The 14,672-nt window shown below is 42.7% G+C and overlaps 1 protein-coding gene across 5 annotated transcripts in view; it reads left to right on the top strand.

The window, feature by feature from the left end:
- Window positions 1-14,672, top strand: part of tanc2b (tetratricopeptide repeat, ankyrin repeat and coiled-coil containing 2b) — a 213,023-nt gene that overhangs the window by 31,194 nt on the left and 167,157 nt on the right. The window lies entirely within an intron of this gene.

Genomic DNA, 14,672 nt, shown 5'->3' with positions numbered 1-14,672 from the left:
AGAGGAGGTTGGGAGCCACTGCCTCAGAATAGATTTGATGTTGTTTACCAAGGCATAGATGGAGCCCATCAGCAAAGAATAATAATGTATTCTTCTATTGTCTTTTTTCAAAGGCTTGTCATCAAAGACCAGCAGTGGCAGATAGGCAGCTTCTCACAAAAGAAATGAATATCACTATAAAAAAATGGGCTATTATTTCGGAAAGAAGTACTGAGTGCTGATCGATGTGTCTGCTTGGGGGCCTCATGTAATTATTCTGCAACTGTCCAGCCATGAAATTGTTGTTTGGCTTCGAAGTGCAAAACTGTGTATGCGGCTGATAAACTTTGATATGATTTGAAATGGACCCAAAATTATTTAGTGAGTACAAGTTTGAGTGTTCAAGGCCTTCTGAGAGAGGGAGTGTGATAAAGTGAGACAAAGAAGGGGAGCGAGCGAGGGGGAGAGAGAAATATAGAGGGTTCTTCCTGAGGCAAACATCTACACAACTGGCGGCCCAGCTGAAAGCCAGTTATCTAAACTGGTAGTAATCATGGTCGAATTACCGACTGTGGGCCGGGGCCCCGATTGATTTTGTTAGTCACTCTCACTCCGATATCATATTTATAAACTGCAAACATTTCTCTCCAGCCTATGGCAACGTATAGAATTTCAGGAAATGATTTATCAAATTGCATGATCTTCTCTCAGGCCCATGGCAAAATGTCTAGAATTGCAGCAAACTTGCTTTGAAACGGTAACGTTTTCTCTACGCCCCATGGCAAAATGTGGAGAATTGCTTTTTATCTCCGCTGTCAAGAGGGGGGCCGCTGAAATATTTTTGCTCTCAAGGTTGTGTGGCCCCCCAACACTATTTCACTTAGGGCCCCCAACAGGCTAGCAAATAAGATTGGAGTCAAGAAGAAAAGTCTCTGCCAGTAATTTCTCTCTGTGAGAAGGAAAGTTACCAGTACCAGGCTTTAAAGTAGCCTCTACAGTTTCTGCTCTGATGCGTCATGACTGGGCTGCTCTGCTATTTTGTTTTGAACAGTGTGTCTGACTCAGTAGTGCAACGTTATGACTGGGCCGTGTGTGTGTGTGTGTGTGTGTGTGTTTTGAACTGTGTCTGCCTCTGTCTGAATAGCTTCTGACAGCTGTTTAAGGGGTGCAGAGCTGTTGCCGTGGTGCCACTGCAGAGCTGTATCCGTAGTGACAGAAGCCTGGCACACATGGTACGCTGCTACGCAGTGTTGCCCCTAAGACATACTGCAGCAGAGCAGCAAATGGAGTGGAAGCGTAGGCCCATTAAACCGTAGCTCTCCTCAGAGAGGCGACAGAGGCCAACAGCTCCCCCCTCTCTCTCTCGCCTTCTCGCTCTCTCCTTCTCTCCTCTCTCTCCTGCTCTCTCTCTCGCTCTCTGGGCTTGCCTCGCACGGCTCTCATTCCTTCACAGGAAAGCGCTGACACAAACTTTTGTCTGACTAAATGTCTCCTGACCCTGTGACACAGGCTCTTTTGTTCCTTGTGAGATTATGGAGCCGCAGAGCAGACTACAACAACGGAAACACTGTTAGACAGTGTTCTGGAGGTAGTAGAAATTAAAGCTATGGATTGTTCAAAATGTAGTAAATGACATGGAGGTCACTCTGAGGAATGGCTTTTTTGTTTATCAACCACTTTCAAAATGTTCTCTGCAGTGATGTGCATTGTGCTTTTTGACATTAAAGCAAATGGGTAATGTCAAAACCTGCAAGAGTTAACCATTCTGCCACTGTTCTGTAAAAGGCGGTAGGTGTCGATGTTTGCCTGTAAAGCGTGGGCTTGGTGAATGACTCTAAATGTTCTAAATGTCAATGTGAATGATTCCAATCAGCACTTGAGAATGTATGTACTTTTGTGAATACCAGTTATTTAGATACTGGACACTACTGCTTGCTGCTCAGCTATAGAGAGGATGAAGATGATGATGACTTTTGCCAGGATGGTGCATGGGATCTTAGGAACAGCGTTCATCACTGGTGGTGGGAGTGTGTGGAGCTGCAGTAGCTGCAGGTAGGTGAGTGTGTCTGTGTGTGCGTGTGTGTGTGTGTCAAATGCACTTCAAACTCACAAATGACAACCAGCGAAGGCTAACCCCAATTCGCAAGGAAGACAATCCAGTTGAGTTATGATGAACAGTGAACAGTCCTGCCCCTTACCTGGTCTTGTTCTATAGTTGTAGTCCTTTTGATCTTTGCCTGTTTCATTCATCTGAGTTTGTAGTGACTTTGAGCTCAGTATGACTCGAGGCCACAAATCCCTTCAGATTAAAGATGGCGCTGGGACTTTTTCTCTCTCGCTCTTTTGTGACATGTCACGGCTGTTCAAAGAATGTGATGCAAGTGAAGTATCAGTGAGATCTGGTTATAATTCATGAAAGGATTCAAGGAATGGAAACCATGTATGGCAGACAGTGGTTATATGTCTACTTTGCTCATTGTCATCTGCTATAGGAGGTGACGACTCTGGGAGTGTGGTGCCTGGAAAACAACCTCACTCAAAGTCAACAAAACAAAGGAGATGATCGTGGACTTCAGGAAACAGGGGGGTGCACTCTTTACTATTTACATCGATGGGGAGAAGGTGGAAAGCTTCAAGTTCCTTGGCGTACACATCACTGACAAACTTAAATTGACCACCCACCCAGACAGTGTGGTGAAGAAGGCGCAACAGAGCCTCTTCAACCTCAGTAGGCTGAAGAAATTTGGCTTGTCACCTAAAACCCTCACAAACCTTTACAGATGCACAATTGAAAGCATCCTGTCGGGCCGCCTGTTACGGAAACTGCACTGCCCGGAACCGCAAGGCTCTCCAGAGGGTGGTGCGGTATGCCCAACACATTACCGGGGGCAAACTACCCACCCTCCAGGAGACCTACAGCACCCAATATGACACAGCAAGGGAAAAAAAGCAACTGTCTGTTCACCCCGCTATCATCCAGAAGGCGAGGTCAGTACAGGTGCATCAAAGCTGGGACCGAAAGACTGAAAAACAGCTTCTATCAAGTCCATCAGACTGTTAAACAGCCATTACTCATCTCATATGTATATATACTGTTTTCTAGACTTCAGAAGTTGACATACACTCAATTAGTATTTGGTAACATTGCCTTTAAATCGTTTAAATTTGGTCAAATGTTTCGGGTAGCCTTCCATAACCTTCTCACAATAAGTTGGGTGAATTTTGTCCCATTCCTCCTGACAGAGCTGGTGTAACTGAGGCAGGTTTGTAGGCCTCCTTGCTCACACACGCTTTTTCAGTTCTGCCCACAAATTTTATTTTGAATTTAGGTGCATTCAGGGCTTTGTGATGACTACTCCAATACCTTGACTTTGTTGTCCTTAAGCCATTTTTTCACAACTTTGGAAGTATGCTTGGGGTCATTGTCCATTTGGAAGACCCATTTCCTGACTGATGTCTTGAGATGTTGCTTCAATATATCCACATAATTTTCCTGCCTCATGATGCCATCTACTTTGTGAAGTGCACCAGTCCCTCCTGCAGCAAAACACCCCCACAACATGATGCTGACACCCCCGTGCTTCCAGGTTGGGATGGTGTTCTTCGGCTTGCAAGCATCCTCCTTTTTCCTCCAAACATAATGATGGTCATTATGGCCAAAAAGTTATATTTTTGTTTCATCAGACCAGAGGACATTTCTCCAAAAAGTACGATCTTTGTCCCCATGTGCAGTTGCAAACCGTAGTCTGGCTTTTTTATGGTGGTTTTGTAGCAGTGGCTTCTTACTTGCTGGGCTTCTTACTTATTTCGATATAGGACATGTTTTACTGTGGATATAAATACTTTTGTACCTGTTTCCTCCATCATCTTCACAAGGTCCTTTGCTGTTGTTCTGGGATTGATTTGCACTTTTCGCACCACAGTACGTTCATCTCTAGGAGACAGAGCGCGTCTCCTTCCTGAGCGGTATGACGGCTGCATGGTCCCATGGTGTTTATACTTGCGTACTAATGTTTGTACAGATGAACGTGGTACTTGTTAGGTGTTAGGACATTGCTCCCAAGGATGAACCAGACTTGTGGAGGTCTACAATTTGTTTTCTGAGGTCTTTGCTGATTTCTTTTGATTTTCCCATGATGTCAAGAAAAGAGGCACTGATTTTGAAGGTAGGCCTTGAAATACATCCACAGGTACACCTCCAACTGACTCAAATGATGTCAGTTAGCCTATCACAAGCTTCTAAAGCCATGACATCATTTTGGAATTTTCCAAGCTGTTTATAGGCATAGTCAACTTAGTGTATGTAAACTTCTGACCCACTGGAATTGTGATACAGTGAATTATCAGTGCAATTTTCTGTCTGTAAACAATTGTTGGAAAATGTACTTGGTTCATGCACAAAGCAGATGTCCTAACCGACTTGCCAAAACTAGTTTGTTAACAAGAAATTTGTGGAGTGGTTGAAAAACAAGTTTTAATGACTCCAACCTAAGTGTAAGTAAACTTTCGACTTCAACAGTATGTATATGTGTATATGTATGCATATGTGCTTATACGTGTATGCATATGGATATATATTTACCAAAACAATATATGGGGAATTTGAAATGATGCAGACAATTACATTGATGGAAGCAACAATCTTTCTGCAATATTAAGCTGATCCACCCCTAAAAATAAAAATAAATTGCAGCGCTGTATCTGGAACTGCATTTTGCAGAAATAGAATGAATAGAGCACACATAATTTGCTATAATATTTAAATCTATCTGACAGTGGATCTACACAATGCATTGATATCTGAACATTCTGTACAATTATTTTCTCCTGAACAGGCCCCAGGCCAGTGTAAGTGGTCAATTCAAAGTGTTATTGTTTCAATACACACTGTACCATCTTTAAAGGGATGGGTGGCTGCATTATTGATGTAATGTTAATTTGATTTGAACTGATTGTTTTAGTTTTGTGGGCTAGGCTACCCATTTAATTTATGGATCAAGCCTTAGCAGTCATTTTGATCTTGTTCCCAATGATCAGTGCTTTAGTTTATTATATTGCTGTCCAGCGGTTCTGAACTTGCGATTCACCCAATCGTCCATGTTTTTCTGTGAAATAACCTTTTGATTTGAACATTTGAAAAGTTTTGGTATTGGTACCCGCACTCGGCCCCGCCTCACCTACTCAGCCAATCTACTGCGTTGCGGCCGTGGCGTACTGTTTGCTAAACAGTACGTGCTAAATAGTATGTGATGATGAGTAAATAGTATGCAGTTTAATTATATAGTACGCTTGTATGGGTATTCGGACACTGCCCATGTCTCTAGATAAATGCCTGAAGTTGACATGTATCATTTTGTCGGTCCCAGGCCTTTTGTTGTGCAGATCCAGTTAAATGCCTCAATGCTAATGATCATATATTTAATCAAATTAAACTAACTGTTGTAGTTTTTAGTTCTTTATCAAATATTTGGCAGTCATCCAATATTTTTTTATAAATATCTTGCATATATAATACCTTCAAAAGAGAGTTATTCAAAATACTTTCAAATATTATAATTTTTTCTGGGGCCTGTATTTAAATATCAAAAGGAAATCATTGCCTTGAGTATTTGAAAAGTTGGTATATTTTCTCCCCAGGTCTGCATCAGTATTCGTTAATGACAGTGTTCTATTTGATGGTTAAGTCTGCTTGCGCCCCAACATTTAATGGCGCCCTATTCCCTATGCAGTTCAGTAATTTTGACCAGAGGCCAACTATGGGCCCTGGTCAAAAGTAGTGCACTATATAGGTAATAGGGTATCATTTGGGACTCCAGGCCACAGCTCCAGCAGCTCCTCTTCTCAGTCGCTCAGGGGGAATTCAATCAAAAAAGCACATGAAAGGTCACCAGTAGCTTTTCATGTCCCTCCTTGACTCTCTGAGTAGTCCTGTGTGTACTAAAAAAGCCCTTTCGCTGCTACTATTTAGTCTTTATTTTTTTGGTTGGGTTACAAACTACAAATGTAAAAGACTGGAAGCGGCCATTTGGAAGTAGGCCATCACCATCATTTGATGGCTGCCGATGTGTAGTTCTCATTCAATGACTGCTTTGTGCCTTTTGCCAAGTGGTATGTAGATAGAGTAGATAGAGAGGGGTAGTGGACACCTGTAATGGTATGCGTCCCAAATGGCTCCCTATTCCCGTTATAGTGCACTACTTGTCACTGTACCCCAGTCAATAGTAGTGCACTATAAGGGGAATAGGGTGCCATTTGGAACACATTCATTGCCTTTTTATTTTTGATTGGGGTGTTTTTTGCGAACGCTACGGAAAATGGTACTTACTTTGAAGCTCTCCCAGGGTCTTACTTTGAAGCTCTCCCAGGGTCTTACTTTGAAGCTCTCCCAGGGTCTTACTTTGAAGCTCTCCCAGGGTCTTACTTTGAAGCTCTCCCAGGGTCTTACTTTGAAGCTCTCCCAGGGTCTTACTTTGAAGCTCTCCCAGGGTCTTACTTTGAAAGGCCTTCATTCAAAATCAAATAAAATATCTCCTTTTAGATGAGTTATAGCTTATGGATCATTGTACCTTTTTGAATTGATGTTACTTTCATTAACCTTTTTGGATTTAATACATGAATATTCATCCAATATTATTGGATGAGACAATACACACCAATGAGATTGAGCCGGTACAATGTCAAATACCAAGACCGTGTTAGTCAAACTATTTTACATAAAGACAGCCTATGAACTGGTCAAATAAAACAGCAGAAATCAAGAGCACAGCACTGAGACCTGTCTTTCTCTGATAGCCTTTTAAATATAGCTGTCTGGGCGTGTGAGGCACTGCATTTGTCCCAAATGGCACCCTAATTCCTTTTATAGTGAATAGGGTGCCATTTGGGACGTAATAAAGTGTTGTGCCTAGTTCATGTCTTCTACACTAGACTGAGTGTTTTTCTCTATTCTGCTACATTTTTCATTTCCTGTGAGTCTCAGACATTGCGCATAATTGTCAACAGGGGCGTGAGATATGAGCTGGCGAGAGATTGTTTTTAATTCATTTTTTTGTTGGGAGAGCTGCTGCTCCTGTCTCCCTACGTCTTGTCAGGTAAATGTTTGGGTTCAGTGATTTTTATGCCGCAGTGTCCTCATGCAATGGGTCAATCACATAGGCTGTAATAGGAAATGGCACTGTTTATCTCATGTAGCAGTGTATGGTGTCCTCAATACTAAGCAGTATATTTAATGTACTGAATCCAAATACAGAAGTTATACATTAAAGCAGAACCTACACTAATAATCACACATCATTAACATTTGATTTATCTGTGTCTGGAGATCTACTATCAATGGATGTCATTATCTATTCTGTAAGTGTCTGTTGATTAATTTGCATGAAGGCTTTTTTGCCAAAGTTTGGACTAGAGTAGAAACCTTCGCTTGATTTGGTAGAACCAACAGAAGGCACATCATAGTACCTTCTGTTCAACTCAAGTCATCACAGCCAGGTTTGATGGAGAGGTAGCTAGCTGTCACAGATGCGAAAGGTAAACACAGACATCAGATTGGCCATCCAGGGCTTGTGAGGGAAGTCTTGAAGCAGATGGAGATGATTCCATTGGGGATCAGAATGGATGCACAGGTTTGTTCAGATCCTCTCCTATCCTGTTCCTGTGCCAGCCCTCATTGCCAGCTGTACCCCATCAGCAGCTGGCCCTGTTCTTTCTTCTCCTCAGATTCAAATAAATTGATTAAAAACAAGCTTGCTCCCTCCCCCCGCTCGCTCGTTCAAGCACACTCTGTAATGATAAAAGATACGTGTGGTTTTGAAATGTGACATGCCCCCCCCTAGTGTGTGTGTCACACTTGGTGGCCCCTTGATTGTTGCCTTGTGGACACAATGCCCGGCAGAGGGGCAGTGGGAGGACTTGTTCTCTCTTGGGAAGCCTGACTCAAAGCCCAGTAATGAGACCAGGCAGGAAGCAGATGACATTAAGACACTTTCCTTTTAAAGCATTATGTGACCTAATAATAGCACACACACTGTTTTGTGTAGAAGGGCAAGGGATCGCACATGTCATGCAGCATTGTATAATTACATGATTCAAAGGCATTGTGTTTGACCTCTTGATAATAGATAGACAAGTGATCGTATATAAATGTAAGCAAGGTTTAAAATGAATGTGTGCGGGAATGCTATATTTGTTTGGGCTTCTTGCATTCTATTTGGAGTCTAAAAATGATTTGTAATTATGTTTACATATTACACAGAGCGACTTACATGAGCAATTAGTGTTAAGAGCCTAGCTCAAGGGAACATTACAGATTTTTCACCTAGTCTGCTTGGGGATTCGAACCAGCGACTTTCTATTTCTGGCCCAAGCTCTTAACCGCTAGGCTACCTGCCGACCCTGCTTGTTCCATACCCCTGACCATCTGCTCAAGAAACAAATCGTTCCACGGCTGTATCTAGTTGATGATCCCTGCTATAAATAATGATATACAGTCCATGATAGCCTGTTGTCCATCTATTCATTTTATATAGTTTTTTTTATTGTGGTTGAAGAGACCAGTCTATCTGTATCTACCAATGTCTTAGGATGAGAAACTGGAAAATATGTTGATAGCATGACGATCACGAGTAGAATGGTTGATGGTTGTTTATATTGCTTGACCGTCAACTTCACCAGCTCTGTCCTCTGCCTGATGGTTCTGCCCTGTCCTGTCTGCCTGACGGTTCCGCCTTGTCCTGTCTGCCTGACGGTTCTGCCTTGTCCTGTCTGCCTGACGGTTCTGCCTTGTCCTGTCTGCCTGACGGTTCTGCCTTGTCCTGTCTGCATGATGGTTCTGCCCTGTCCTGTCTGCATGATGGTTCTGCCCTGTCCTGTCTGCATGATGGTTCTACCCTGTCCTGTCTGCATGATGGTTCTGCCCTGTCCTGTCTGCATGATGGTTCTGCCCTGTCCTGTCTGCCTGATGGTTCTGCCCTGTCCTGTCTGCCTGATGGTTCTGCCCTGTCCTGTCTGCCTGATGGTTCTGCCCTGTCCTGTCTGCCTGATGGTTCTGCCCTGTCCTGTCTGCATGATGGTTCTGCCCTGTCCTGTCTGCATGATGGTTCTGCCCTGTCCTGTCTGCCTGATGGTTCTGCCCTGTCCTGTCTGCCTGATGGTTCTGCCCTGTCCTGTCTGCATGATGGTTCTGCCCTGTCCTGTCTGCCTGATGGTTCTGCCCTGTCCTGTCTGCATGATGGCACAGGCACATCCTTATCCTCTCTATGTATTCTCTACCAGCATCGTACTCACACAGCATTGGCCGGTCTGGACAGTGAGTAATTGATATGTAATCCAGTGAAATTGCTAGTTGGCACATTTAGCTCTCTCTCTACACATTAGTGACAGTCAAATGACCCAAACAACACTGAGATGGATGGATTGATTGCCTGGTGATAAGGGAGGAACATCGCCTTGTTTGTTGGTGTGGTATTTGCCTCATTGGATCAGTGTTTCCCCTACAATTGTACAGGTGGGCCTTTCCCCTAGTTTTCCCCTGCTTAAAAGAGGCCCTGGATGTTGATATTCGGGGCCATTGTGCCACACCTGGAACATATTCAAGGGGAAACGCAAAGGTGGAAAGTACTGCTCTGGTCAAAAGTAGTACACTACAAAAGGAGTAGAGTGCCATTTTGGACTCAGGCAGGCATAGTGCCAAAGATATTTGATCTGCTGTATTTGTGGTGCTACAGCCTCTTTGGCTAGTCCTCCTGAATTAATCTTACTTTATTCAGATTTGCAAGCTCTCCTGCTCTCTTATCAGTATTGGAATCTGATGGGTTAGGCTTTTGGGTATTTTCCTCTGCTGATTCACTCACCCTCTGCTTCTTTCTCCTCTGCTCTCTCTCTTCCCCCCTCTCTTGTCTCTGTCTTTCCGTCTCTCTCTCTCTCTGTCTGTCTATCTGTCTCTTACACCCTTCCCTTCTATTCCCTCTGCATTCCCTCTGCGCTCCCTCTGTCTGTCTGTCTCCCCCTCCTTCCGCCTTGGTGCAGACGTGTTAGACTGAGGCGGAGGCTGACACAGTCTGTCTGAAGAGAGCAACAAAGTCTCTCCTCTCCTCTATGTGGAAGGAAGTGTGTCGTGGAGCCGTCATGGTCTGCAGCCTGCAGACACACCTCCATCTCCCTGTGACCTTCTATTAGGGAGAAGTGCAATGGCAGCCGTCCCTGCTCTGGCAGCCCTGCACGTCTCTAGCTAGCTACATAATATCTGACCCTGCACCCCGCCTGCAGCTAACTTCCTTTACTGTGCTGCTGGGTAGGGCTGAGACGTAGCTGTCATCGGGTTCATTTACTCAGTGACAATTAAACACGTCTTTCTCTTAACATTTTATACATTTTAGTAATTTAGCAGACACTCTTATACAGAGAGACTTACAATTAGTGCATTCGTCTTTTAAGACCTCTAGTTGAAACAACAACACATCAGAATCGTATAAAGTACATTTTCCCTCAACAAAGTATTTATGAGGAAAGTCTGTGATAGTGGGAAAAGAGAAGTCTCTTTTTTTTGAGGGGGGGGGGGGGGGATCTTTTCGTGTAGCCTTTCACAAGCTTCCCACAATAAGTGGGAACTCAGTTTTTCACAATTCCTGACATTTAATCCTAGTAAAAATTCCCTGTCTAAGGTCAGTTAGGATCACCACTTTATTTTTAATAATGTGAAATGTCAGGATAATAGTAGAAATAATTATTTATTTCAGCTTTATTTATTTCTTTCATCACATTCCCAGTGGGTCAGAAATTTACATACGCTCAATTGGTATTTGGTAGCATTGCCTTTAAATAGTTTAACTTGGGTCAAACGTTTCAGGTAGCCTTCCACAAGCTTCCCACAATAAGTTGGGTGAATTTTGGCCCATTCCTCCTGACAGAGCTGGTGTAACTGAGTCAGGTTTGTAGGCCTCCTTGCTCACACACGCTTTTTCAGTTCTGCCCATACATTTTCTATAGGATTGATGCCATACATTTTGTGAATTGCACCAGTCCCTCCTGCAGCAAAGCACCCCCACAACATGATGCTGCCACCCCCGTGCTTCACGGTTGGGATGGTGTTCTTCAGCTTGCAAGCTTCCCCCTTTTTCCTCCAAACTTTTTCCTCCAAAAAGTTATATTTTTGTTTCATCAGACCAGAGGGCATTTCTCCAAAAAGTACGATCTTTGTCCCCATGTGCAGTTGCAAACCGTAGTCTGGCTTTTTTTATGGCGGTTTCGGAGCAGCGCCTTCTTCCTTGCTGAGCTGCCTTTCAGGTTATGTCGATATAGGACTCGTTTTACTCTGGATATAGATACTTTTGTACCTGTTTCCTCCAGCATCTTCCTTTGCTGTTGTTCTGGGATTGATTTGCACTTTTTGTGCTAAAGTACATTCGTCTCTAGGAGATAGAACACATCTCCTTCCTGAGCGGTATGACGGCTGCGTGGTCCCATGGTGTTTATACTTGCGTACTATTGTTTGTACAGATGAACGTGGTATCTTCAGGCATTTGGAAATTGCTCCCAAGGATGAATAGAAGCTTCTAAAGCCATTACATAATTTTCTGGAATTTTCCAAGCTGTTTAAAGGCACAGTCATCTTAGTGTATGTAAACTTCTGACCGACTGGAATTGTGATACAGTGAATTGTCAGTGAAATTATCTGTCTGTAAACAATTGTTGGAATATGTACTTGTGTCATGCACAAAGTAGATGTCCTAACTGACTTGCCAAAACTATAGTTTGTTAACAAGACATTTGTGATGTGGTTGAAAAACAAGTTTTAATGACTCCAACCTAAGCGACTTCAACTGTATACACTCTTCCACACACACACACACATTTTTCACAGGTTTTTGGGCTGCATCCCAAACTGGTCAAAAGTAGTGCACTCTGTAGGGAATGGGGTGCCATTTGAGATGCAGATTTGGTCCCTGGGTTAGAAAAAGAAGAAATAATAACTTGTTCTCTCAGTGCTGCCTTTCTGTCACTCTCCAACTCCTGACAGGCTGAACTGACTGACTCATAGATTCTATTTCTATAGACAGACTGACTGACTGTGATGGAAAGCTGTGGCAAAATTAAAGCCTACTAGAGAGAGACCCAATTATGCTGTTAATAACTGCCCACTGACCTCTCTCTCATTCTCTCAGAACAATGGCACACTAAAGCAAGGCCTATTTGGCAATGAATATAGGCTAGAAGATAGATGGGCTACATTTCTGTATAAGCATTTTGTGACATCTGCTGATGTAAAAGGGGTTTTATAAATACATTTTGATGTGATTGGTAGGGTAATTCAGCTATTACAAACTATGTGAATGCAGCCGTACACACAGCAGTCTTACCAAAATAATGCTGAAAGTCGTAGCTTAGTTAATCATGCAGAACAAAAATACTGAATAGCAGTTTGACATAGAATACTGACACAACTATGAATGCGAACAGAACAAAACAGCGGTAGGCCTACCTACTATAGGCCTATAAACAAAATATCACATAATGACACAGTCTATACTGAAAAAAAGATATTAACTCAACATTCAACAATTTGAAAGATTTAAAGAGTTACATTTCAAATAAGGAAATCAGTGAATTTAAATATACATTCATTAGACCATAATCTATGGATTTCACATGACTGGGAATACAGATATGCATCTGTTGATCACAGATACCAGTATCAGAAAAGCAGTCAGTATCTTGTGTGACCACCATTTGCCTCATGCAACACATCTCCTTCGTATAGAGTTGATCAGGCTGTTGATTGTGGTCTGTGGAATGTTGTCCCACTCCTCTTCAATGGCTGTGCAAAGTTGCTTGATATTGGCGGGAACTGGAACACGCTGTCGTGCACATCTATCCAAAGCATCCCAAACATGCTCAATGGGTGACATGTCTGGTGAGTATGCAGGCCATGGAAGAACAGGGACATTTTCAGCTCCCAGGAATTGTGTACAGATCCTTGTGACATGGGGCCCGTGCATTATCATGCTGAAACATGAGGTGATGGCGGCGGATGAATGGCACAATAATGGGCCTCAGGATAATGGGCCTCTTCACGGTATCTCTGTGCATTCAAATTGCCATTGGAGACTTATGGTAGAGAAATAAACATGACATTTTCTGGCAAGAGCTCTGGTGGACATTCCTGCAGTCAGTATCTTGGGATTGTGTTGGGTAATGATTATGCTGTTTAATCAGCTTCTTGATATGCCACACTTGTCAGGTGGATTGATTATCTTGGCAAAGGAGAAATGCTCACCAACAGTGCAAATGACATTTCTGGGATTTTTTATTTCAGCTCATGAAACATGGGACCAACACTTTACATGTTAGGTTAAAATTTTTATTTAGTGTATATTTAGGCCAGTTATATTATTAGTAAACAAAATAAATATGCAGTAAACAAAATGCAAATAACCAAAACCTAGCCTACAACCTACTACAGTTAGATGTAGACATGCACAGCTGTCTTGCCAAATAAATAGGCCTATAGGCCAGCTTCATACATGGAAAATCATGCCGCTCATGAGTTTAGCAACACCCTGTGTAATGGCACAATACACCTCTGTGGATCAAATTCGACCTACAAACTTAATTAATGAAGCAATGCCGGCCTGCCATAAACACGTTTCCCATACTTACAGTTCCATTTACAACATCAAAAGCAATAGGCTACCAAGAACAACATAGCAATAGAATATAGGCAGTCTATTTCGATGATGAAACATACCAATATGTAGCTATACCCAGGGGTGTCATTTGGGTTCTTGCATTGGAATTATATTGAATTCTGCTTATATCAGGTTATACCACAATAAACATAAAGTTCAAATGCCGAGACCATTGAGTGCTTTTGACTAATAAGAGACAGGTTGGCATGAAATCTCTGTTGCGCTCTATCAACACCATGGATGGAGCCCTACCTTTTTAGCAATGAAAATAAATATAGGCTGGCTAAAGAAGTCATTTTGCCGTTCCAGACTGCAGGTTTTTGCTGAAAATGATTCCACTGGCAATACCACCAATATAGATTTTGATCAAAACCAACTAGCTAGATTGTTTCTTACCTTTTCAGAAGAGTTGCAGCCTCCTTGATATCCTGTTGAACTTCCTGAGTAATTGATCACTCCTTGTAAGACCGACCTCAAATGCCCGTTGGATAAGTTGATTTTTCCTTGCCTCGGGTGTAGCAGGTTTCGTCTGTGCTGACTGATCACGTTTGTCAAAGTAAATAATCAATCAATCAATCAAATGTATTTATAAAGCCCTTCTTACATCGGCTGATGCCACAAAGTGCTGTACAGAAACCCAGCCTAAGACCCCAAACAGCAAGCAATGCAGGTGTAGAAGCACGGTGGCTAGGAAAAACTCCCTAGAAAGGCCAGAACTTAGCCTGATTCCTCTCTAGGTTTCTTCCTATGAGGGGTGGCCAGCCCTCTTCTGGCTGTGCCGGGTGGAGATTATAACAGAACATGGCCAAGAGATTATAACAGAACATGGCCAAGATGTTCAAATGTTCATAGATGACTAGCAGGATCAAATAATAATAATCATAGTGGTTGTTGAGGGTGCAACAGATCAGCACCTCAGGAGTAAATGTCAGTTGGCTTTTCATAGCCGATCATTCAGAGGATCTCTAACGCTCCTGCTGTCTCCAGCGAGTTGAAAATTTCAGGTCT

This window comes from Oncorhynchus kisutch, linkage group LG25, assembly GCF_002021735.2.
Source record: "Oncorhynchus kisutch isolate 150728-3 linkage group LG25, Okis_V2, whole genome shotgun sequence".
Taxonomy (NCBI): Eukaryota; Metazoa; Chordata; class Actinopteri; order Salmoniformes; family Salmonidae; genus Oncorhynchus; species Oncorhynchus kisutch.
Note: the sequence above shows the minus strand (reverse complement) of the source record. Positions and strands in the feature narration are given on the sequence as shown.